The following is a 23,194-nucleotide window of genomic DNA, read 5'->3' on the forward strand; positions in this document are numbered from 1 at the left end:
AGACCATTATCCACCAGAGGTCCTACGCTGCTATGTCTGGCCTGGCCTAGGGGCACCCAAGAACACACAAACACCACCCAGATACCACCCCACCAGACGTAATTTGTCATGATACCCACTGTACTCACCCGCTTGTGGCTGCTGTGTTGCCCTTAAGCACCCATCCAGCTCTGGATAGGCCACCGCCAGTATGCAGGCCATCGGCGGGGTCAGGTTTAGCCGGGCACCCCTTGCTCATTGGGAGGCCATCCCCAGCTGGGCCTCTATGGTCTTCCATGCCCAGCATCTCAGGTCCTCCCACCGTTTCCGACAGTGCGCAGTCCGCCTGCCATAGACCCTCAGGGTCTGCACCTCCTTGGCGATGGCACGCCATATACCCTTCTTTTGATGGGCGCTGACCAGCAGAGGCAATAGAGACAGGAGAACACCATTAGACAAACAGTCCAGCCAGTTACACAAATGGCCCACCATACCAGTTTACAGCACTATTGGCACACACATAGCCCAGCACTCAATGTGTACCCATCCAGGATGACATCCCTCACCCCTTACACTGTGCCGTCACACACACCTCCATACATGCATGCCACATGCATCGTGCCCACAGTCTGCTCACCTGTTGGTCTGGAGGCCCATGAAGCAGTCCGTATTGGGGTAGGACCCCATCCACCAGTCTCTCCAACTCCTCTAAAGTGAAGGCTGGGGCCCTTTCCCCGGTCACACGGGCCATGGTAAGTTCCAGACACAGGTCACATTAGCACAGGCAGTGTAGGTCCTCTCCTATGGAAGGCCAGGAAACAAGTGAGGAATATGATAGAAAATGGCAGTCACGTCTGCAGGGGTGCATACCGTCACCACCGGGGTAGATCACCATTGGCCACTGTACCCCGTAGGGCCCAATATTAACCAATCAGGAATTGCATGGTGGTTCCCGATCGCCTCCTGACACGGCGCACAACGTCAGCGGCATTACCTCACTTCCACTTGTCCCTCCACACAGGACAGGCGGACGCCATTTCGTGGGTGGTGGGGCAGGCCTATGGAATAATGCTGCATCACAGTAGAAATAGGCACATATTGGACAAATCATACTGACTCATTACATGTTTACAGATTGCAAACCACTGTTGTGGCTCCATTGTTCCGTTTTTGACAGGCTCCTCACTCTTTTGTCCCTTAGATTCCTACCACTGCGGATGAATAGGAGATGGAGACATGCCCCCGTGTACAGACCTCTTGTGGACTTGGCTACATTGGAGGACAGGCACATAATACTCACCTATAGACTGGACAGGGCCACAATCACAGAGCTGTGTGCCCAATTGGAGCCTGACCTGATATGTGCTATTGATCACCCCACTGGGATCCCCCCTCTTGTGCAAGTTCTATTAGTGCTCCATTTCGTGGCAACTGGTTCTTTCCAAGTGACAGTGGGCTTGGCAGCAGGAATGTCACAGCCAATGTTCTCAATAGTACTGACAAGAATATAGTCTGCCATGATAAAACACATGTACAGCTACATCACTTTCCCCCAGGTTGAGGATTTGGCCACTGTGAAGGCTGAGGTTTATGCAATGGGACATGTCCCCAATATAATTGGGGCGATTTATGGAACACATATTGCATTTGTCCCCCCCCTGGCCAGAATGAACAGGTTTTCAAGAATCGTAAGAGTTTCCACTCCATGAATGTGCAGACGGTGTGCTTGGTGGACCAGTGCATCTCCCATGTCAATGCTAAGTATCCGGGGTCGGTGCATGATGCCTTTGTCCTAAGGAATAGCAGCATCCCAAATGTGATGGCCCAACTACAGAGGCACAGGGTGTGGCTAATTGGTGAGCCCTGGTTCCCACCCAGTATAAGTTGGTGTATGGGTATGGTGTGGGGCGTTTAGGATAGTGTGTGGCTAAATGTTGTGCCTCAATATTTGCACGTGACTCTAGTTACCCAAACCTATCATGGCTGCTGACCCCTGTCAGGAATGCCAGGACAAGGGCAGAAGAACGTTATAATGAAGCACATGGGCGAACCAGAAGGATTATTGAGAGGACCTTTGGCCTTCTGAAGGCCAGGTTCTGGTGCCTCCATCTAACAGGTGGATCCCTGTGCTACTCACCCAAGAAGGTCTGCCAGATAGTAGTGGCATGTTGCATGTTGCACAACCTGGTCCTCAGACGCCATGCCCCTTTTCTGCAGGAGGAGACTGGAGATGCCCCTGTGGCAGCAGTTGACTCTGTGGACAGTGAGGATGAGGAGGCAGAGGATAAGGACAACAGAACAACTGTAATCTGTCAGTACTTCCAATGACACACAGGTGGGACAGTGTAACTTTACATTTCAATGACTTTGGTTGTATTCTTTGTGGCATTGGCATGCTGGTATTTCCTGATTCAATGCCTACTTACTGTTCCCTCTGTCTATTAATTTAACAGATGTTGGTGATATGACAAATACTCCTGGTGTGATCACTGTAGCCAGCTACAGGTCATTAACTCTATGCTCATTCTATGTACAGTTCATTTGCACTGGTTGTACCTGTTTCAATCAATACATATTTGAAATACATGACATACTCGAAATCGATAGTATTCCAAGGGTGTTTATTGAAGTGCTAACTTATAGGGGGTAAGTGCAATGGGATGGGGTGATGATGGAGGAAAGTCCAGGGTATTGTTCCAGTCTGTTTGTAGCACAGGTGCATTGTCCATGGGGACATAGGAAGGGGAGCAATGGCAGTTCAAGGTGGACAGGGTGACTGAGTGGACACAAGGGGGACAATCAGGAGAGTCTCATTTCCTGGCAGGGGTCTTGGCAAGTGTCTCTGGCTTCTGTCTGGATAGCAGGGAATGTTTGCGGGGTGGTTCACCTTCTGCAGGGGGAGGGGTGCTGGTAGCCTGTGGATCCTGTGGCGGGGGCTCCTGGCCTTTAGTGGCAGTGGAAGTGGAAGGCTGTTCAGATGACTGGCTAGTGGCAGGGGCCCGCTGGTGTGACACTGCCTTCCTCATAATGTTGGCCATGTCTGCCAGCACCCCTGCTATGGAGATCAGGGTGTTGTTGATGGCCTTCAAGTCCTCCCTGATCCCCTGGTACTGTCCCTCCTGCAGCCGCCTGTTCTCCTGCACATTGTCCAGGATGTGGCCCATCGTGTCCTGGGAATGTTGGTAGGCTCCCAGGATCTCATAGAGTGCCTACTGGAGAGTCGGTTCCCTGGGCCTATCCTGCTCCTAGCACACAGCAGTATTCCCATTGTCCCTGTTGGACTGTGCCTCTGTCCCCTGAACTGTGTGCCCACTGCCACAGACCCCAGGTCCCTGATTGTCTTGGATGCGAGGTGTAGCCTGTGGTCCCTGTACAGGTGGGCACACTGCTGATTGACGTGTCCTGGGGACAGAGATTTGGGTACGCTGGGTGGGTGCTGTGGCGTTGTTTCCTGATGGGCGAGGCTCTGTGGTGGTCTGTGACTGGGCTTGGGTAACCGGCTGTCCAGTGGTCCCTGATGGGCCAGGTAGATCGTCCAGATCGACCAGAGTTATTGTCATCACTGTGGGTCTCTTCTGTTGGGGGACTGGATAGTGCTGGCAACTCCTCTCCAGTGACATTGGCAGGGGTACCTGTGGGGATGTAAATGATGTGTTATGGTTAATGTGTATGACATTTTGTACATCCCTGGCTTCCCCTCTATGGTTGGTGTTGCCCTTCCTGCTTTTACTTGTGTATGTTGGTGTGTGGTGGGATTGTTAATTTCCCTATGCTGTGCATACTTTAGTGATGAGTGTTCATGCAGGGCTGTGAGGGTTGTCCCTGCATTGGTGCAGCATGCAGGGCTTGGCATTGGGATTGAAGAGATGTGATGGTGGAGTCTGTGGGATGGGTGGAGTGATGGGAGTGAGGGTGAGGGTATATGATGGCATGCAGGTATGGGGGGTGATAATTGTTGAAAGTTGACTTTCCTTCGACCCGGCCAGGTCCTCAGGATGCAGTATTGGCAAGACTTGCTCCTCCCATGCTGTGAGTTGTGGGGGAGAAGGTGGGGGTCCACCGCCAGTCTCTGTATAGCGAGCTGGTATCTTGCTGCTATGGAACGCACCTTCCCCTGTAGGTTGTTCCACCTCTTCCTGATGTCATCCCTTGTTCTTGGGTGCTGTCCCACGGCGTTGACCCTGTCCGCGATTCTCCGCCATAGCGCCATCTTCCTTCAAATGGATATCTGCTGCACCTGTGCTCCAAATAGATGTGGCTCTACCCTGACAATTTCCTCCACCTTGACCCTTAACTCCTCTGTGAAATGGGGGTGTCTTTGTGGTGCCATGGGTGTTATGTGAGGTATGTTGGTGAGGGTGTGTTGGGTAATGTTTTGGGGGGTGTGATGTGTAGTGTGTGAGTGGTGTATGGGTGTGAGTGGTGTGTGAATCTAGTTGGCTGAGAGGTCTTGGTGTCAATCTTGTGCCAGTGAATTGTATTCGTAAGGGGTTGTGGGTAATGTGGGTGTGTGTTTTATAGTGGTGTGGGTGTGTGTATGGGTGTCAGGTGTGTGTTGTTTGAATTGTCCAATGTGGTGTTGTTTTGTCTGTGGGTGTCCAATGTGAGTGTGGCGGTATGTACCGCCAATGTTTTACCGCTGTTGAATGTCCACTGTGGTGATTCGTGGGTCATAATGTGGTGGGTGTTGTTCTGTTGGCGTAACGGTGTGGGTTTTGATACCGCCAGTTTATCACTGATCTTTGGTCTGGCAGATTTGTGTATGTGGCTGAATTCTGTCGGATTGGTGTGTGTGTGTCATAATATGGTGAGCAGATATCCTCTGCCGCTGCGGTAAGTTGGCGGCCTTCAGCATGGCAGTAACCAGGATTTACCACCAATGTCATAATGAGGGCCTAAATGTTTTCTAGCGCCTAGAAATCAAAAGCGCCAATCTGGACATCTGGTCGCACTTGACCGGGGCAAAGTCAAAAGTTGAGGCCGACCACGATGGAGCCCTGCTCGGCTACACTGAGCAGGAGACTTCAGTCAACGTTTTACCTTTCGGCTTAAAAATCTTTTTGAAGATCTCTCACCGACCAGGACGAAGTCACAAGTTGAGGCCGACCTCACTGGTGCCCTCATCGGATACACGTTGCAGGAGGCCTCAATCAGGAGTTCTACATTCTGACTTAGACAATTTTTCAGGACGGAAATCTTGGTCTGGGACCAAGTCAAAGTTGAAGTCGACCTCCCTGGAACTCTCCTTGGACACACTGCGCAGGAGGCCTCAGTCAACTTTTTACCTTCTGACTTTAAAACTTTTTGGGAGTTTTTCTTCCCCGTCATCGGACAACCCTCCACAGCAAGCTGATTTCAATGCAATGTTGTCTGATTGCCTTTCCATGAGTTCCCGGTGAAATCCTGGAAGTCTGTGGCTCCGGAGCTTTTCAGCGGGACGAACTTGCAAGTCGGAGCAGGTCATGGTAGATGTTGGCCGGCTTACTCACGACCTCGGGTTGGTCCACTTATGGAGCTTTTTTTCAAAGTTGCTCCACACTTCTCCAAACTTTTGGATCTTCTTCCAGAAGTACTTGTAAGGTTCTTTTGGTGTCCACAACTCACTCCAAGGTACCAGAAGCTCTGAGTTGTTCCTTGGGAGTTACGAATCCAACTCCCAAAATGCACCTGCTTCAAATCCAAAAATGACCACTGGTCAGCTGGTCAATTTCTGCAGTGCTTGATGCAGGGGACTCTGGTCAGCTCTTTTCTACCTGTAGCTTACAGGGAGTCCCTCTTTGAAGTAGTAGAAGCTAGGCAAAGTCATTTTCTTGATGAAGCCCAAGTGTGTAGCTGGTGCAGTCCATCTGAGTGCAGGGTCCAGGTGCAGAGCAGGGCTCCAGCAGGGCAGTCCTTCTTCTTGTCTTGTTCCAGTAGGGATCTGAAGAGGGGTGCAGCTCTGATATATTTATCCTTGCTCCTGGGTGGCGGTGGGGTGCTCTGCCCAATCACGTGTGGGAGGGGGGTGCTCTGCCCAATTACGTGCATGCCACCACCCTCTTGAGTGACCACTACCTGGGACATGTGGCAAAAATCAATCCCAGGGAGCACCATTCCTCTAAAATTCAAGACCGCCAAAATTCTATCTTAGAGTTTAGATCTGGCTGAGTCCACCCACTGGCATGGCTAGGTTTTCCTTAACACCTTTCCAGCCCTCTCTTAATCTAATCAGGGGACACCTGGCTGTCTGGGTTTGTAGGAACTGGGGGAGGTACAGGTGCTGTCCCAAATGTCCTTCTCTCTTTTGAAGTCCAGTTTGGCTGCTCTCCCTCCATCCTGTTCTACCATCTGCTGAGGCACATCTCCTCCCACCAGATGTTTCCTTTGTTTCAGCCCAAGCCACTTCACACCTCATGAAGGCAGCCTGGCTCAGGCTACCAGAGGCTGACCAATCAGAGAAGGGCACTACAGGGCTGAAGTTGGTAACTTTTAGTAAGAGTTCTAAAACTCTTTCTAGGTACAGGTTACATTAAACTCAACAGTGGCAAGTTGTTCGATTTATTATAACTTTTAATTTGATACTAAACTTGCCATGTTTAGCTCCTTTCTATGGAAAATAAGACTTTATTATTTAAAAATAAAATCTGTCCATGTTAGCCTTTGGAGCCCATTCACTACATGGGGAAAAATGAATGTAGCTATTTTTCCCTCACCAGGGCTCATAAAACATAGTTTATAAAGTCCCTGCTTATAGTTACACTGCACCCAACCCTGAGGGCACTTAGAGCATACATTAGGGGTGACTTACATTTAAAAATAAGGTAGCTTAGGACTTTGAAAGTACTTTTAATTCCAAAGTCAAATTTGGGGTTAACTTTAACTTAAAGGCAGCCAGCAAGGCAGACCTGCCTTTAAATGACACTGGGCACCACACCAGTGCACTATCTGTGCTGGGGTTCCCAAACCTACATGCCCTGCCATATACTAGGGACTTATAGGTAGGTGGTTGGTACAGCCAATTATAATTAGCCTAGATTGCATAATCCATTTTACACAGAGCTCTGGCCCTGGGACTGGTTAGCGGTACCCAGGACACAGTCACAGTCAGAGTCAGTAACCATCAGTATCAGTCAAAACGTTTGGGTGATGACCAGGCCAAAAGGAGGAATTTCCAACATTAGTGAATCCTCACCCAGAACAATCTCTAACATCCAAGAAGGGACACAAAGTAATAAGGCTTTAGGCAGACTGTTTGGGTCCAAAGGTATTTTACATTGGGATCTGTGAAAACTGAACCTTGTTATTATTTTGTAGAAACCGAACAAGCTCAACATACTGTATGTCATCGAGCTGAGGTCTGGTGTCCACATCTGCTGGCTGGTTGTCCCTTTGTCCTGGTGGGTCAGGTCAGATCTTCTTTTGATGGTCTCCTTGGCTTTCCAAAAAAGTGGAGCATTTGTCGTGTCCATTTCACTCTTGCTAAAAGGTAAGAGCCTGACAGGAAAGGTATATTAGATACCATTGTAGGTGTGGTATTAGCTACACAGACATGTTGGGGAGAGGGGGTGGGGTGCAGTAATATGAAGTTCCAACTTCAGGCCCTTCAGCACAATAAGGTGCTGATAGGTGGCTGGTCATAACGTAGGTAGTTTACAGACTACTAGCGTAGAAATGTGTGATTTACTATGGTTGGGGCTCATCTAACCTTTGGCCTAATTTGTATAATTATTGATGAGTGAGTTATTTATAATATTCACAATCATTCTAATGTACATGATTCATAGACACATAGCTCAAAATTAGAATCACATAGTATAAAAAAACAACATTTCACCTGCAGATGAGAGATATTCTGAGAGGTTTGTCTGACTCCAAACTCTTCTGCCTTTCAGAGCATAACTCAACAGGAGAGTGCCAATTTTCTCTTTCTACGAAAAGGCTATGGGGGTCATTCTGACCCTGGCGGTCATCGACCGCCAGGGTCGACGACCACGGAAGCACCGCCAACAGGCTGGCGGTGCTTCCTTTTGTATTCCGACCACGGCTGTGAAGCCGCGGTCGCCCAGCCGGGTCCGGCGGTTTACCGCCGGATTACCCCCGGCTGGGAGAATCCTCCATGGCGGCGCTGCTTGCAGCGCCGCCATGGGGATTCCGACCCCCTTCCCGCCAGCCTGTTTCTGGCGGTTTTCACCGCCAGAACCAGGATGGCGGGAACGGGTGTCGTGGGGCCCCTGGGGGCCCCTGCACTGCCCATGCCACTGGCATGGGCAGTGCAGGGGCCCCCTAACAGGGCCCCAGAAAGATTTTCACTGTCTGCATTGCAGACAGTGAAAATCGCGACGGGTGCAACTGCACCCGTCGCACCCCTGCACCTCCGCCGGATCCATTCGGAGCCGGCTTCATTGTTGCAGGGCCTTTCCCGCTGGGCCGGCGGGTGCTCCTTTGGCGGGCGCCCACCGGCCCAGCGGGAAAGCCAGAATGGCCTCCGCGGTCTTTTGACCGCGGAGCGGCCAAGTGGCGGTTCCCGTTTGGCTGCCGGCTACTGCCGCCAGCCAAACTCGGAATGAGGGCCTATATTTCCTCTTGGAATTTAAGAAAGCCACCGGTTGTGGCCATATTTATTTGGAGGTAACATGACAAGCAAGAGAGATTCAAACATTGGGACTTTTTATGTTTGCCAAACATGGAGATATTTGAGGGTCATCAGGCATGAAATAATGTCTTCACCTACATGACAAGTAATGATTTTTCAGGTTCCTAAAGCTCTAGCACACTCTTCATATAGATGTCAATCTTAATACTAAAACATTCCCTCTTCGAAAATAGCTGATTGTCTGATCCACTGACGAAGAATGCAAGATTGCTTATTTATAAGCCACTGATTATTATTTCAGTGAACACCATGTGGCGACTTGGAAAAAAAGATGGGAAAATGATATAGGACCAATAGAAGCTTCTGATAGGAAGGGAATGCATGGAGTTGTTGGCTAAGATTGGCTTTAGACCAGTTAAAATTATTTCATAAGGTTTACTACAATAGGATGCAATTATAGTGACATGCCTGGATTTCTCTGCCTGACTGTTTTAGAAGATATGCTCAGGAGGACACTTTTTTCCTCAACTTGTAGTAATGTTCCAAAATCCAAACTTTCTTGGACGTTGGGGGAAAAGATCACCTTACCAGCCAAGATGGTGTTGTTGGGTATTTGTTGTTCAAAAACAAAGAGGGAGAAGGAGGTTTGGGGGCTGGTTCTGTCCTCCTTATAGCCTATGTAGCATTACAACAGAGGCCCAGCTAAAAGAACTACCACAGGATGGATAGGAAAAAGGATTTTCCTGTTAGAAAAACCCTCACCCACCAGGGTTACCCCTTGGTGGCATGTTTCATCATTGGGTTTCTTCCACTTCTGCTATGGAGCGGCACGTGCTACGACCTACGGGATACGTGGGAGCACTGATGTAATCTTGTCAATGTGAATCACAGGAGGGATAGGAGTGGTGGGGTCTTGGGTGAGTTAAAAAATACCTGTCTCCTAGTAATTCCAATGATGTAATGTACCTGAGTTCCTCGTGTACATGTTTCGGAGCCTTACCCCTCAGCTCCTCTTCAGGACCAAGGTGGACTCCATGGTGCCACTCCTAGTTTGACTGCCTCTAATGAAAACATAAATAATACAGGCTCGGTGATAAGGTGCAATTCACCTAACTAATGTGGTGTCATAAGATGATACCTATTGTTTATGGTGTCCATCATTGATACCTGTGGAAATACAGGAGAGGCATAGTTATCATAGCCCCCATTTGTAATGAGCCTCTATATATGTTGTTTGTGGGTGTGGTGCCACCTATTTGCAAACTACACCCCACTTGTGGGAAACAGCACTCATGAATATCAGGAATGAGAGACCAAAGTCCCCTCACAATCAACAATGCAAGACTTACTACATTTAAAACTTTTAAACATGTAAACATGTGAAACACACCAAACAGCACACACTTGGTGCATGCGTAACCTACTCGGTCGTATTTGGACTCTCATATCATAGCTCCTCTGGGAGCGGTGTGTGCTTGTAGTCACACTCTAAAGATTTGGCAAAGTTTTAGAATCGATTCATCTTATCGTATCTGTAGAACAATGTAAACAATGTTCAAAAGGCACTTAATTCCTCAAAGTGACACTCCTGCTTTGTACCTAATGCTCACCTCCCCGGGGTCTGAATCTTGAATGCTCAGATGGGAGCCAAGTTTAAATGTGCAACAGCCTTGCATCTCGGCATGCTAAAACGTGCAACACTGGACCGCTAACTTCCCCAAGATGGCGGCCTCCAGTGGAACAAAAGGGGGTCCGCAATGACCCTAAAAGTAGGTATCCTTTGTAGGTGCCGGTAATTGCACAGAGGTCATTGGGGCTTCATGGGCTTCATGGGCTTACAGAGGCAGAACTGGGGATTCCCTTATCATTTTGATAATTATTTGGGAGTTTCTTTCTTGTGTTTAATGAAGGGTTACTCGTTCACTTCTTACAGTGATGGTGACGTATATGTGAGTGGCTAATACTTACTGATGAGGGGTTTGCTCTTTGTGACACTATGGAATGTAAAGGAATGAGATGGACATAGGACCTTTTGCGCTTCCTAGGTGTACCATTCATTTTAGGAGATTTGATTAATGGGATGTTAATACTTTGTCCTCTGGCTCGAAGGTATGTTCTCATTGAGGCCAATTTGGTGTGTGCGTGATTTATAAACCCATCGTTGTTCTTTCACGAACAGTGTAGACTCACAATTAATCTCTTAATGTTGTTCCAGGATAATCCACTGGTAATCCTCCACTGTGTGTGCTTTCTCTTTGAAATGAGTGGAAATTTTAGTCATAGCCCGTCCACATCTCAGGTTACTCGTAGATAAGAGTCTTAACCTTGTGGGTGGTCATCCCCACATAATGTAGGTTTCATGGACAAGTAATCATGTATACTGCTCACTAGGTGTTACAATTGGAGAAGTCTCTAATGTTCCATGTTGTGCTGACATTAAAGGTGACCTCGTTTAGTGACCTTTGTTAGATGGCACACACTACAGTTCCCACATGGATATTACCCATTGGGCAGTGGTAGGTAGTTGATATCATCTGGTTTACTACGAAGATGGCGTGGGCGGGTGTGTACAAGCATATCTCCAAGACTCTTTTCCTGCTTATGTGAAAACATGTGTTTGGGAATATTTAATGAGTCACTATTAAGGATGCGTCAATGTTTGTTGATGATCTTGCTTACTTGATTGGAAGCTGAGTTAAATGTTGTGATACATATCGGTCTTTCCTCCTTCTCTTTTTGGGGAGGGGTGTCCAGAAGGGCTTCTCTGTTGTAATTGCGAGCTCGCTTCATGGCTCGGTTGATTATTCTTGGGGGGCATTTGTTGTTAACAATAACTACGGAGATAGTGCGAAAACCTGGACTACTGTTCTCTAGTACTTAAAGCAATATTCAGTTGTCCTGAATTGATGTGAAGTGTAGAGAAAAAAAATGGAGTTGTGGTCTGAATCTTTATATTGTTGCCAAAAGATATTTCTGCTTAAAAGCAAAAAGCAACTCAATGCATGAGCAACCCATAGTAGTGATGATGTGTTATTTTTCATGGTTTTTGTGACGTGCTCCACATTGTTGGCATCCATCTCAGCTTGGCTCCCCTCTAAATCTCTATTACGTCAATAAGAGCCCAGCACAATCTATATATTTTAGACCTAAAATTCTGATGTAATTAATTTTAACCTATTGATGAATAATGGACATACGCCACATCTTTCCATTGCATTGAATACATTCACCATTCTTGGTGGAAACCCTTTTGGCTGCTTAGGATAGGGCTAATTTTGAATCAAAGTCCTCCTTCAAATGTCACAAAATGTGGACTGGAGTTCACATAGTAGTACAGAATGTTTCCCTAGTGTGATTCTAAATTGTGAGTCCTGCATAATACAGAGTAACAAGCTGATTCTGATTGCTAATATTTTAGCTCATACACTCAATAAATCAACCAATCACTAACCAATCAGTCACCAATAACAACAATCAGTAGTGATGTGGTCAGATAGTTTAATGTTTAATTGATCTCTGCTATTACCAAAATTGATGTTGATTTCTCTCAGTAAAGCATCTGTCTTGTCCACTTTTGTATTTCTAGCAACACTGTACTCCTTTGCTGAGCATTTATCACAATGAAGGGGTTTACCATCCAACCAATCACATTAAATATATTTTTCAATAGTGTTTTGATATTCCCCTTTGATATATCTTTCTCTAAGATGTTTCCATTATCATCGTCTGTGGTGGCTTCCTTCTCCCTGTTTCCTGGAAACCTGTGCTTGATATTATATTTTCTCTTCCAGGTATCCTTGTTTCGGGTAATGACTTCTTCCTCTTGAGGATTTGTTGAATTCTTTAATATAAACCTTTTTTGGAACTATTCTCTAATTACTCTATAGAAAGACATTTTTCTCATGATAACTATAGGACTAGATTATTGGTCTCTATTTTTCGTTAATTTTGTATCTGACTTCTCCTTCAACTTCTTTCAGATATTTCTTTGGTTTCTTCCTATTACTTGGTGAATTATAGTTATTTCATGGACGTGGGACCCTTTGCCTTTACAGGGAAAAATAACACTGGACTCTCACTCCTCTCATCAGTTCTGTCATGTGGCACCTGGAGTTCTTGCATGAAAGTTACTGAAGGTGGGATGGGATATTCTTAAATAAACTGATGTTTCTCCTAGCAGGGTTACTCTTTCTAACTACTTATACTATCCTCTCTCAGTCTTTAACTATCATCCAGCTCATTCTGGGACTAACAGTGGGTACTTTATCCTCAAAGTATCTGATTGTGCCATGCCTAGCCACACCCAGACTTTCTGCCTTGGAGGACAGCATACTCCACCACTTTATGCTGATTTCTAGATAATAATGGGTTTATGATTGGATGTTCAGCAATAACAACGGGGGCCAAGTTCATAAGTTCATGTTTCCAGAGCCACTTTTGTGCCTGACAAAATGAATATTCTAACTCTTTCGAAAATCTGCTCTTCAAATTACTTTCCTCCGTGGTTATTATAGTACCTTAAACGTTTCTTCTCTAAGACGATTGTGATAATATTTCGATCTTCCAAATTCCTCTGTTTATTTCTTTCTCTTCTGTCCCTCCCTTCTATGTATTTCATCATTTTGCCACTGATATACATTTTGCAAAGTTTCTCAAGTTTTCGCTGCTTAAGCCAAAGGAAAATGATTCAACTATAAATGTTTATTAATATTATTTCATATTATCTATTTGCCTAAGGGGGGTCATACGAGTTCTGCCATTCATTTTGAATTTTTTATTGGTGTTGCCTTTTGTTAGACCTGGCATCCTTGGCATGTTTTCCCCTAACATTTGGTCATTTGGACCTCCTGTTTTGCTGACCTCCTTTTTGCAAGCTTTAGGACTCCAGGCACTTCACCACTGCTAACCAGTACTAAAGTGCATGTGCCCTCTTCTTTGAACATGGTAATGTTGGTTTGTCCACAATAGGCATGTTTAATTTACTTATAGGTCCCTAGTATAATTCACAACATGTGTCCAGGGCTTGTAAATGAAATACCACTGGTGGACCTGCAGCACTGATCGTTCCATCCACTTCAGTAGCCCTTCAAACATGTCTCAGGCTTGCCATGTCTCAGGCCTGCCATTGCAGAGCCTGTGTGAGGTGTGAAGTTTTAAACTGCAATTTTGACCTGGCAAGTCAACTATCTTGACAGGCCCAAACCTTCCTTTTTAATACATATAAGTAACCGCTAAGGTAGGCAATAGACAGACCAGGGACAGGTTGCAGTGTATTTAAAAAGTAGTACTTGTACTTTTAAGGCTTACATGTTCCAGTTGTGAAAAAATCTTACATTCATTTCTCATTACTGCAAGGACTGCTGTGCTGTTGAAAGGACTGTCACTGTGTTGGACTCTGCTTGACTCCTACTCTGCTGTGCTAACTTGCTGGCCTCCTTGCCTGGTAGTGAAAAGAACTAGACCTGAATCTCTCCAACCCACAACCAAAGTGACTCCAAGAGCTTGCTGGCTTGTCTCCTGTTCTATGAAGTTGCAGGGACACAAAATACTTCCACCACACCTGCTACAGCTCCTGGACCCGTCTTCAACCAGCTCCTTACCCCCAAGAGGCGCATCTCCAGTCTGGGGCCCTTGGAAGTATTTTTGACTCCTGAAATCAAGCCTTTGGGTTCCTCTCAATTGAAACAGGCTAGGTCGCACCAGAACCGTGCAGCTCACCTGAAAAATCGGTGCAAACTACGGCAAGTTGATTCTTTTCTCACAGACAGCATGGCTGCTGGCAACCACGAGGCTCCAGTCCACCTGCCCATGACACCCAGCCAGCCCTTCAGAACAGTGGACCACCACCAGCGATGCTCTCCTTGTTCCCTGCGAACTGGACATAGCTCAATTCTTGAGAAGGTAAAACTTCAGTGCGGCTTGTCTGAGACTGTAGCCAACCCACGCTCCATTGCAGTTGGCCTGAATGTTTGGGTTTAACCCAATCTAGCGTGACCAGATATCCCCAGTTGGCGCTTATGCTTTTAAGCACGTTATTGTATTTTATTCTTTAAAAATTCCTATCTTGACTTCTACTTATTGGATTTTTGTCCTTTTGGTCTTGTTTTCCTAATACAATTAAGCTCTGTTTTCTAACCAGGTGAGGTGTCTTTTTGTGGAGTGTTTTCCATGTTTTACTGTTTTAAGTTTGCACAAATACTTTATACATTGCCTATTAAGTTAAGCCTACCTGCTCTGTGGCAAGCTGCCAGAGGGTGAGCACAGGTTAATTTATGTTAAGTATCTGACTTACCCTGACTAGGATTGTGGTTCCTGCTTTTACAGGGTGCATACCTCTGCCAACCAGAAACCCAATTTCTTTTGTGAAGTTTATTTCTAGAGATTCTATTGTATAATACCAGCACCCTTGCATCCCTTGGCAGTGCTGAGACACCATGAAGGAGCAAATGAAAAGTGTATAGCAAATGTGACGTTTTAATCCCTTTAATTTAGATGTACAATTCTTTATGGATCAATCATTTTTGGTATCTTTCATAAATTTATTAATTTCTGGTTTATCTCCTGATGTCTTATTTTTTTTTTCGTGATGTGGGCAGAACAGGGTCTGGGACAAGGTTTTAGTCTCCTCGGATGAGCACTAGAGACCTGCCACTATTCGATTTCTAGCTATACTCTATTTCTAACATATAAACATTATTTTGTTTTTGGTGCATGTATCTCGATGCTTGATTATTAGCACCATATTGCCTCATCCTACTGCTTGTTTCTGTGTATGTTTGTTGTTGCTTTTGTTCTATATTAATTATAGTTGGTATTGTCTATCTTATCAAAGCCTAGATCCTGTTTTCACCTTATCATTATGCTATTACACTATTCTTTGATTACCCCATGTCTCCACTTTCTAACTTAGGCCCATATTTATATTCTGTTTGCGATGGATTTGCGTCATTATTTTATGCAAATCCGGCGCAAACTTAACTCCATATTTATATTTTGGCGCTAGACATGTCCAGTGCCAAAATAGTGGAGTTTAAGTCATTTTTGCAACTACCGTGCGTCAATGAAATGCAAGGTAGGTGTTACCGGGCAAAAAATGACTCTAAGGCCATAGCGCCTTCTTTATCCTCCCGAGCAAAAATCGCACACAGGAGGAAGGCGGGTCTAAGTAATGGCAGCAAGCTTGCTTAGCCCCATTATTTAACAGCTGGGTCAAGGCAGGCGTTAGGGGACCTGTGGGCTTTTTTCCATGGTCAGAGACCATGGAAAGAGCTCACAGGTGACCTTCCCTGGCCCCAGGGACACCCTCACCCACCCCCACCCACTCAGGAAGACACCTAAGGATGGGGGGGCCCCATCCCATGTAAGTTGAGGTGAGTAATATGTTTTTAAGTGCCACAGGGGGAACTAACTTGGGCCCCCCATGGCACTGTGCCCAGTGGACATAAGTCCCCTGGCCATGGCCATTGGGCTGGGGGGCATGACTCCTATCTTTACTAAGACAGGAGTCATGTCCTTGAGGTTTTAACATCAAAAAATGATGCTAGTCTGGGCAGAAGCATTTTTTTTGCCTCTGCCCATCCTAGCGTCATCCTCTGATGCTAAACCCCTTGTTCCCCCTACGCCTCCCCCACCCGGCTAGCGTCCTTTTTTATGACGCCAGCCGGACCTTACCGCCGGCTAGCGTCATACCATATATATGATGCTCGGCTAGCGTCTTGGTATGGCGATGGCCGGCGGAAAACTTTTTGATGCTGAACTGCTTCAAAAAATATAAATGTGGGCCTAAGTGGTCTAGAATACTCTCTGTTTTCTGACCAGGTGTTTGACTACGTTCTTGGTGATTTCAATCTACATTCTTGGTGTTCTGTAAGCATAGCATAATTTATTTTTTGTTTGTTTACTCTGTACTCAGAGTTGGTGTTGTGTTTATTATTACTTATTCTATCCTGCAAGAGGTCTCCAAATCTTCTGGGTCTGGATTTTCTTTAAGGTATGTCTTCAACAGTAAACTATATTTTCATTGTCTCACATGGATCTTATGGGGTCTCAGTCTTCTTTAAGTTTAAGGCTGGTAGCATATCAAGCAGACCAGACAAATATCTATGGGCCTGATCATAGGTGTTTTTTGAAGAGCTTTCTTTATATGATTATACCTAAGGATGTGAAAAAGTATAGGTCTGAGTTCGCCTCTTTGGTATTTTTGAAGACTTTATATTTTGCACAAAGAACATGGGTTTCAGTTGTTTCAGCAGTTATAGAGAATCCATTGTGTTTTATCTTCCATATTTTCTGTCCCTAAATAAACATTGTTTCATCTATTTCTGCCACTGTGTCTTGATTGACTATTGTAAGTCTGCTTACTACCTGGACAATACATTTCCTTCATGTTGTCCATGATGTATTTAAGGTTTTAACACTCTCTATGGACTACCTCCTCCTAATCTACCTTCAAAAATCTCATCTGATAAAACATCATATTCAGGCCTGTTAGAAATTACTCTACACTCTCTCACCATTGCACACTCCGCAATAAATAATGATGAACCATGGATGGTGATTCTTCTCAGTCGGTTCTGGATCTCTGGATAGATTCTTATTCCTATTGCACCTCTAAACTTGTGACCCTGAAGTGAGAGATTCCAGTATGCGTGAGGTATCTTCTGCCATGCTCCTTGTAGATCACTGCTATATTGGGGGGGGGGGGAATCACCTTGTGTTATTTTCAGGACCCAATTCTTTGAGGTTTCTATTTCACAAAGTAGTTTTGTGCAGTAAAGACATGAGCTCTGTTGCTAATTGCACAAAGCAGCAAATTAAATTAAAATGTTTCCTAATCCTCTGCAGACCAATGCATTTAGCCCATGAGTGCATTATTGCTTGGCTTATAAGATATATTGTGACAACATTCACTGAATGGCTTTATAAGGGTGACATCATTTTCATGCACTTGGGATCGAATCACATTTATCAATTCATTACATTTTTGTTCTACTTCATAAACTCTTCCTTATCATTGGATAATTTTCTAAACTCCATGTGAACTGGCAAGATGGTGTTATTACTTGAAAAGTTCTGCCTTGGTCCTGAAGAGATTGATAGCATTACTTTCTGATTCACAGAACAATGTGTACATTTACTCTTTATAGATTTACAGATGTGATTTGCATAGCATTCCGCATTTACAGGGATTAACCGAGTCGCAATATACACACCATGGGCATCTATGTGAATAATCGGTGTCCAATTGTTCTCAAGGTCAGTTATGCGAAGGCGATTAGGTTTGGTGAAAATATACAAAGTGCAAATATTTACTTTTTTTGTCCATGTGGAAAATATTTTTCAATGGATGAATCCCCTTTTTATAAAATTTCACAAAATATGATGGTTTACCCATTGTTTTCCCACTCCAAAAGGAGTTTACTCCTGCCTTTCACAGAAGAAACTGACTAAGGTGTGAAAGTATGAAGAAATTACTACTACATCCCACACCCTCAATTCTCGCAAATTGATTAATTACTTCAACAACAAAAAATGTGGATTATGTTGGCTATGTAGGTAATTTTTTATGCTTTTCATGGTTTGTTTTTCTAAGTAAATATTGTCTCCAACAAATGACAACCTTAACAATTGTATTTGAAATAAAACCTAAGTTGTATATGTTTTTATATTTATATTGTATTTGCTTGAGCTCATGGTACAGCGTGTCAGGGGCTATATTGTACTAAATGCCCAAGGGACACAACAGGTGTGTGTGCTCACTTTCTATAGCCCCCGAGGCACTTTGATGTTACTGAGGAGGCTGCAGGCAGGTACGTGGCACCCTTCTGTAATATGATCTGGCCAGCGTAATCTCAAGGGGGAATTTCATCATTTGCATGGCCCAATAAATTAGGGAACATGTCTTCTCTCATGTACCATATTACAAACATGCTATATACAAGAAACACCAGTCCCTCGTCAACACGAATAAGAGCAATACCATGGAAGAACCATCATACCCATACACATAGTCCAATCAACATATATAAAAACAGTACTTTAATGTTGAATAGACTAAAAAAAGAAAGTGAAATTGGGAAGACAAGCAAGTCCAATCATTAGAATCTCAGGCATATGTGTGATAATAATAAATCCACTGCATAAGTCATAATTTAACGTAGGGACAGCATAGCCCTTATATAGAGTAGTCTAATTGCAAAGGGTCACGATTTCAAAGTCGACTTGAGTGTTGCAATTGGTTTGATTGGTTCTTGCTTATTTTCATAGTCAATTTCAGTTTTACTTACTTTTATTTCCCCATACTTTTTAGCTTCTGGCAGCCATTTGTACTATTTTGATTATCCTGTTATATTTTGGTTATGTTCAGGTGTATTTACTTACTTTTACATTTTTTGTGCTTATGTTTACATTTTTTCTTGGCCACTTATTATAGCACTCACTTTTGAGTCATATCGGTTTGCATGTATTGACAAGGTATCAGTGTGATGGTTCATCACGTTTTTTCACTTTTTTGAGCACATATCGCACTTGTGCTGTGTTAAAACAATTTGGAAGCACTACTATTTACTTCTCATTATTTGTCACTTTATTTTTTGCCCCCCCCCTTCTTTATCTTTTCTCTTCTTTTCTTGTTTTTAATCACATCTCTCCTTGCTCTGAAATTCTTTCTCCATAACATTCTTTACAGCTTATTGTTCCTATAAATTAGTGCTCTCAGGCCCGCTTATCTTTTTGTACTGATATTGCTTGGAGCATTGTACCACCAGCGACTTTGACACCCTGACCCTTTGTCATTTGTAGGACCCTGGCCCTTTGCCATCTGTATATTAGGGCTATGCTCGGCCTACGTTAAACTGTGACTTATGCAATGGATTTATTATTGTCACACACATGCCTGAGTTTCTTCTAATTGTACTTGTTTGTCTCCCCACTTTTACGTTCTTTTGTATTTGATTCAGTATTAAAGTTCAGTTTTGCTGATATAAGTTGAATGTACTATGTATATGGGTTTGATGGTTTTCCCATATTATTGCTCTTATTTGTATTGACCAGGAACCACTGTTCCTTGTATATAATTCATATCCCTGGTCCCTTGTTATCTATGGGTTTCCCTTGTTTATAATATATATTACATACATGTTGTTTACAATATATATTACATGCAAGGAAGGATACAAACAGGGAGCACAAAGACTCCACACCACATAGAGGTGGTGCATAGTCAAGTCACACTTTCATCTGCTCTGGGAGAACATCCTTTGAAAGTAGGAAAAGGGATTCCAAGGACCTGCCAACATTTCCTTGCTGGAGGGTGCAGTTACTCACTGCACCCCCCTACAGGGGAATCTCTGCCCTTTTCAAATGCAGACAACATTGCCACCTGCATTGACAGGCAGAGCAGCAGCCTAAATAGATGGTTCATCTTCCATTATGAGAAGATGGACTTATCGGATCCACATGCTATACATACGTCTCTGATCCGTTCATGATTCCTTGGCCACAACTGTTCCTCTTCCATGAACCTGGAGACTATTAGGGAAGAACAGGCTAAACTATTTTCTACAAGGAAATGTAAAGGTTCTCCTAAGCTGTCTCCTTCCCCTTCTTCAGGTGAGTCCCTGGATAAGGCATTATTGCCCAAGAAACTAAGGGCCTGATTAAGAACCTGGCGGATGGGTTACTCCATCACAACTGTGACGGATGTCTCCTCTGCCGAAATCAAAATCCCAATAAATCCAATGGGATTTACATTTCGACAGACGGGCTATCCATCACTTTTGTGAAGGAGTAAGAATGCCCTTAATCTAAAGATGAGGGCCTAGAATGAATACGCATCTGCAGCAGATATCTTCGAGTGGAGTTTCTTTAAACACAAGAAAATGTATTCAAAGAGTGCTGCCACACATCCATATTCATGGTGGCCATCTAAGGTGAAAAACAAGCATTGTCACAACTATCAGGTTCCACTGGTGACTACTGCCTTTGCCAGGGCTTGCTAACAGTTGTACAGTGTTCAAATGACTTCGGTCTTACTTGTGCTACAACGAACTGCTAATGAATTAAAATAAAAATAACTTCCCACTAACCACATGCATGTTTACTGTAGTACTCAGTTATAATTTCCTTGCTTCGAGCCCAAAACATAGAAAGAGTTGGATATTTACTACCATAATCGTATGCCTATATATGGAGTCCATTTGAGACTTTTTTTTAATTCACATAGAATTTCATGAGCAATGTTACAAGCTCCCATGAGTGGCTCCAGACTCCTTTATGAATTCCTTATTACTCAGATGAGAATGCATTTAACAGGCACACTTTTGCGTATGAGTAAATGCTTTGTAAAAATGCATTGTGCTGGTGGTGTGTCCTATATTTTTCCTCACATTCTTTACAGGGAAAAGTTTTCCCACGGAATAACTGTTTTCACCAACACCTGGAACAATTCTGGGAGGAGAATGGGGGTATAGTTTCAATTCCCATGCTGACCTTGGCAGAAGCAAATCTGATCACAAAAGAGAACAGGGAGTGCGCTGCCAAGAATTTGTGAATAACCAAAAGCTCAAAAGTTGGAGGATATTCATCTACTTAAGTAAGAATCCCCACCCTGGAACATCCACAGCATGCCCACTGGAGTAGATTTGGTCAAATATGATATCTGACTGCACTGGTGTAATATTATGTGTGACACGCACATTTACAAGTGTAAGTTCACATTTTTAAATGTGCACTTTTAAATGGTGCTTTTTAGCACGAAATTCAACTTCAATGCACAAATATTTAAAACTCGACCTGTTAAAGTGTTCACACTGGGTCACAGCATTCCAATATTATGGATAATTATCGAGTGGCGGGCAAATTTTATTGTTATCTCCCAATGCCGAGAATATGTCAGTGTTTGGGAATAAGTGGTGACTTCACCCTACTTTCCAAACAGTGATAGTGAAATTGTAATACAAGTAGGAGCAATTTATCCGCTACTGCCCAGCGCCGTACTTAGCTGTGAATGGCAAAAGGTAAAGCTGTTTGCTGTAGGTTCCATCACTCAGGCAGCAGGTTTTCCAGAGGTGAAGAATGGCAGTGGACAGCTCTCCAAGCTATGATAGTCCAACCTGTGACATTTGTGACCCTATGCAGCAGCGGTATCATATGGGCTGCTAATGCTGCCCAAGTTTTTACATTTTAGCTTCAGAAGTGTTAGCACGTCAGACCTTAATAGGTAAACTTACAAGGAGACGTGGATAGACCAATGGACCTTTTAACTGCGCTTCGAGTTTTTCCCACCATGGACCCTTTACCAATACAAATCAATGGCAATAACAATCAATGACATCAACAATCAATAGGAGTCAGAAATTTCCACACACCATGACCTCTCGGCCATAAATAACCACACCTTTATGTAAAAGTTAGAATGTTTATTTCCCTATATTAACAATGCTAATGTCATGTAACATAGTCTCTTTCACATACTACACTATACATTGTATCTTAGCTAGTACATCATCTTCTAGCAAGCAGTTCTCATGAGAAAGACTTTCAACTACGAGTACTTGGTCAGCACAATGGAAAATCACAATTTAATTCTCTAAGGATCCATTTTATAAGTCAATTAAGAAATGCAGCTCAGCATGAGGCCGTTCAGCTAGGCCCAAGACCTCGCTAAGTTAAGGCCTACTATTAATAAAGTTAATACATAATACATAACCCTCAATGTGACATATTACTACATTAAGCAAACATAGGATCAACATTTTACATGAATAAGCTATTAATATGTACACTTCGTGAACATTGACAGCCACTGGGGTGGGTGCACCTTCAAATGCGTGCATTATTTTTCTCAAAGATAATACATTTTCTATGCAAATCCAACACTCAGAATACATGAATAATCATTAATCAATTTAGCGTTAACAGAAACAGTGAGTGTCCTCAAAGTTATGACAGTTTCAACAAATAACTTGAAAAGAGGCAGACTTCACACACTCGGACCACTAGCCCTTCATCTGGACTGAATTGGGCTAAAATGTAGCACGCATCCTATTTGTGTGATGGAACTTGCTCTAGTTTCTTTGCTTTGGTGCACTAATGTTTCAGTTACCGTATTTATCGGCGTATAACACGCACCGGCGTATAACACGCACCTCATTTTAAGAGGAAATTTCAGAGAAAAAACCCTTAACATTATATCGGCGTATAACACGCACACATCATTTGCCCCCTATTTTCAGGGAGAAAAAGTGCGTGTTATACGCCGATAAATACGGTATTTGTTTTTCCCCAATTTTGTTATGGATTCATTTTGGAACAAGCACTGTTGTCCTGATTTGTAGCCCCTTTATTTAACTGAAATGTCTATCTGCAGCCCACCAAAAATTCCATCCTTTACTGGGACAATGTATTGGACCTAAGGGTCCAGATTGGCTTAGACTTTACTCAACACAGTGCACTATTCAAAATTGCTGTGCTACATTGAGCGAAGGGGAAGGCACAGTGCAACACCTTGGCCCTAATTACGACCCAAGGGCCGACCGCTTTGGCAGCGCACAGACCGTGGCGGTTGGTCCATGGTCAGACCGCCAGCACTGCCAGTTTCCCTCTATTGGAGGGACTGGTGGTGCTAACCGTCCTAATCCACCA

This window comes from Pleurodeles waltl, chromosome 1_1 (genome assembly GCF_031143425.1).
Source record: "Pleurodeles waltl isolate 20211129_DDA chromosome 1_1, aPleWal1.hap1.20221129, whole genome shotgun sequence".
In the NCBI taxonomy this organism is placed as follows: domain Eukaryota; kingdom Metazoa; phylum Chordata; class Amphibia; order Caudata; family Salamandridae; genus Pleurodeles; species Pleurodeles waltl.